Raw genomic sequence first — 4102 nt, 5'->3', positions numbered from 1 at the left:
CCCAGGCCTGCCAAACAACAATGACAACTAGAACCAAAAAATAGCTGGGCGTTGTGACAGGTGCTTGTAGTCCCAGCTACTTGGGAGGCTGAGGCAAGAGAATTGCTTAACCCCAAAAGTTGGAGGTTGCTGTGAGCTGTGATGCCACAGCACTCTACCAAGGGGGACAGCTTGAGGCTCTGTCTCAAAAAAAAAAAAAAAAAAAACCTGTCAGGGCAGCTAAACAACAATGACCACTGCAACAAAAAATAACTGGGCAACATAATGAGACTGTTGTCTCAAAAAAGAAAAAGAAGAAGAAGATGGAGAAAGTAAAGCAACAGATTCTCTTCAAGAGCCTCGAAAAGGAACACAGCCTTGTCAACACCCTGACTTTAGCCCACTGCAATTGGCTTAGGACTTCTGACCTCCAGAACTGCAAGATAATAAATGTGTGTTATTTAAAACCACTCATTTGTGCTAATTTATTCCAAGAGCAATAGGAAACTAATATGTGTAGCTATTTAATAAGTCATGAAATTGGGTAGATTGATTCTTTTTGTTTTTGTTTTTATTTTTGAAAAGAAAAGCAGAATTGGTCCTTTTCACTTTCTCTCCTTTTTTTTTTTTAAGAGACAGAGTCTCACTTTGTCACCCTCAGTAGAGTGCTGCGGCATCACAGCTCACAGCAACCTCCAGCTCTTGGGTTTAGGTGATTCTCTTACCTCAGCTTCCCAAGTAGCTGAGACTATAGGTGCCCACCACAACACCTGGATATTTTTTTGTTGCAGTTTGGCTGGGGCTGGGTTTGAACCCACCAATCTTGGTATATGGGGCTGATGCCCTACTCACTGAGCCACAGGTGCTGTCCCTCATTTTCTCTCCTTCATGAGAGAGACTCACATCCAACTCTCTTTGGAAGTGCTCTGAACTTTCTCTTTGTTCTTCCTAAATAAAAATCTCTCTGTTACCCAGAAACCTGTGCAGGTCACTTTTGCTTTCTATCTACACTGCCTATGCCACTCCAGTTTTATTTTCAGTTTCCACCCACTTTGCTTTCAGTTACCACTGTGCCTTGGTTAAACTTTCTAACTCAGCTGAGTAATGAAAGCAGGTCAATTAGGCACGGGGAATCAGAACCCCTGATGCCCAACATCTTTTCTGATGACACCTGGGAAGGAAAACTTTAGCCTTTTTCCTGCTGCAGAAGCCCCAAGAAAAAGATTCCCCGGAAGACTCCTCCATTCCCACATTCCACATCAGATCCCAGAAATAGACAAGTTTCAAAAGTAGAAGGCAAGGGCTCAGAGCCTGTAGTTCAGCGGGTAGGGTGCCAGTCACATACCCCGGAGCTGGCGGGTTCAAATCCAGCCCGGGCCTGCCAAACAACAATGACAACTGCAACCAAAAAACAGCCAGGCATTGTGGTGGGCGTCTGTAGTCCCAGCTACTCTGGAGGCTGAGGCAAGAGAATTGCTTAAGTCTAAGAGTTTGAGGTTGCTGTGAGCTGTGATGCTACAGCACTCTACTGAGGGCAACATAGTGAGACTCTGTCTCCAAATAAAAGAGAAGGCAAGGATGAAGCTAAGTATATTGATGTGATTAATAAGAACATGAAGCTAGGACAAAAAGTGTTAATTGCTATAAAAGAGTTCCCTAAGTTCAACTTTGTGGGCAAACTTTTGGGTCCATGTGACAATTCTCTGCCGCATTCACGAGAAGAAACTTTGACAAAAATGTCCACCCTCGGAAAACGTTACATGAGAGACAAAGCAAAAGAAGAAGAGTTGAGGAAAAGCGGAGAAGCAAAGTATTTCCACCTTGGTGATAATCTCCTTGTTCTCATTGAAGTGCTTGCTTCACCTGTGGAAGCTTATGCCCATACGGGACATGCTTTGGAAGAAATCAAAAAGTTCCTCATCCCTGAATATAATGATAAGATGAGGCAAGCACAGCTTCAAGAATTAACATATTTAAATGGTGGTCCAGAAAATGCAGATGTTCATCTTGCATACAAGAGGTATACCAACCTCACCAGTAACCAAGGAAAGGGAGGAGTCACAGCCTGGCCAGTTAGAATTGGTTTCCTTTGTGTGACGCCAACTCCCTATGAAGTCCCATCCACCAGAAAGCCAGAAGTTGGGGAAGAGGACTCCCAGAGCAAGAGGAATTCCCTCAACTGGGTACAGACTTCCATCACCAGCCCCAAAACAAGAGACCTATGGCTATGATGATGGATATGGCACTGCTTGGGATGAACAGAGTTATGATTCCTGTGATAACAGCTATAGCACCCCAGCCCAAAGTGGTGCTGATTACTATGATTATGGACACGGACTCAGTGAGGAGACCTGTGATTCCTATGAGCAAGAATAGACTGACTCCAGACACAGGCACCTTCAGTGAGATCAGCAAAGGGCGTCTGCAGAGAATAGCCATATGGCAGCTACTGATTGTACTGTATGATGTGAAATAGCCAATCTCCACCAGTTCTGTACAGTCCAAAGAAAATTTTTTCTATGAATAATCCCTTTTTAAATAAATCAAAATGCTTGAAATAGGGGCGGCGCCTGTGGCTCAGTGAGTAAGGGCGCCGGCCCCATACATGGAGGGTGGCAGGTTCAAACCCTGACCCGGCCAAACTGCAACCAAAAAAAGCCAGGCATTGTGGCAGGCACCTGTAGTCTCAGCTACTCAGGAGGCTGAGGCAAGAGAATCACTTAAGCCCAGGAGTTGGAGGTTGCTGTGAGCTGCAGCACTCTACTGAGGGCAACATAGTGAGACTGTCTCTGCCAAAAAAAAAAAAAAAAAAAAAAAAAATTAAAAATAAAAAAAATGCTTAAAATAGGGGAAAAAAAGAAAAGCAGAATTATCTCAAATTAAAAAGGACTAAAGCAGGACTAGAATAACAAATGTGATTTCTTTCATTTTGCAAAATTATTTTATATATTCTAGTTCCTTTGCCTTTCCACACAAATTTTTTATTTATATCAATCTGCGGTATATCTATACAATGGAATTCTACTTAGGAATACAATAGAACAAACAGAAACAAACTGTTGATACTCGAGCAACTGGATGGATCTCCAGAGAATTATGCTAAATGTGAAAAACTAATCCCCAAAGATTCTATACTATATATATATGTATATAATTCTATAATGACATAGAATGCATATAATAAATTTGTGTTGTTTAAAACCACTAAATTGTGCTCATTTGTTCCAGCAGCGATAGGAATATGTACATTTAGGATTACTATTCTTGGTGGACTAATCCTATTATCACTGTACAATGTTCCTCTATATCTCTCATCATTTTCTTTGCTCTGAAGTCTACTTTGTCTGACGTTAAACACATTAACTGCCACATGCGCTGTGAACTATTTTTCGGGTTTTCACATTACCTTTTACACTACCAACTTTTCCGTTTTTATATTGCTTTTTATTGGAGTATATTTTAGGATCATTTTCTTTGTGAAGTTTTTATTCTATTTTCATAGTAAAACATTGTGGTCCCAAGGAAAAATTTTCCTTTTGTGTGTGTGGCTGGCAGTCAATGTGTTAATATAGCAACTCTTGCTTCCTTTGATTAATATTTGTAGGATATAAGTTTTATCATCTTTTTATTTTCAAGCTTGAACATATTTGAGGGCACTTGAGTGCCTCTTTTTTTTTTCTTAAGACAGAGTCTCACTTTGTTGCCCTGGGTAGAGTGCTGTGGCATCATAGCTCACACCAACCTCAGACTCTTGGGCTCAAGTGATCCTCTTGCCTCAGCCTCCTCAGTAGCTGGGACTATAGGTGTCTGCCACAACGCCTGGCTATTTTTAGAGATAGAGGTCTTGTTCTTGCTCAGGCTGGTCTCAAACTCCTGAGCTTAAGCAATCCACCTGCCTTGGCTTCTCAGATTGCTACTATTGAGTGCCTTTAGACACATATTTTAAAATCTACTCTGCCAATCTATGTCTTTTAATTATTATTTTGTAGTTATATTTTTTCAATTTAATGTAATTATTATTATTATTATTATTTTTGAGACAGAGCCTCAAGCTGTCCCCCTGGGCAGAGTGCCGTGGCATTACAGCTCACAGCAACCTCCAACTCCTGGGCTCAAGCGAGTC

At 41.3% G+C, this 4102-nt stretch overlaps 1 pseudogene; it reads left to right on the top strand.

The window, feature by feature from the left end:
- Window positions 1–1143: 1143 nt before the first annotated feature.
- LOC100954862 lies at window positions 1144–2432 on the top strand (annotated as a pseudogene).
- Window positions 2433–4102: the final 1670 nt, after the last annotated feature.

This window comes from Otolemur garnettii, unplaced genomic scaffold, assembly GCF_000181295.1.
Source record: "Otolemur garnettii isolate 467f Iridium unplaced genomic scaffold, OtoGar3 scaffold00155, whole genome shotgun sequence".
NCBI lineage: Eukaryota > Metazoa > Chordata > Mammalia > Primates > Galagidae > Otolemur > Otolemur garnettii.
This window is presented reverse-complemented; position numbering and strand designations above follow the sequence as displayed.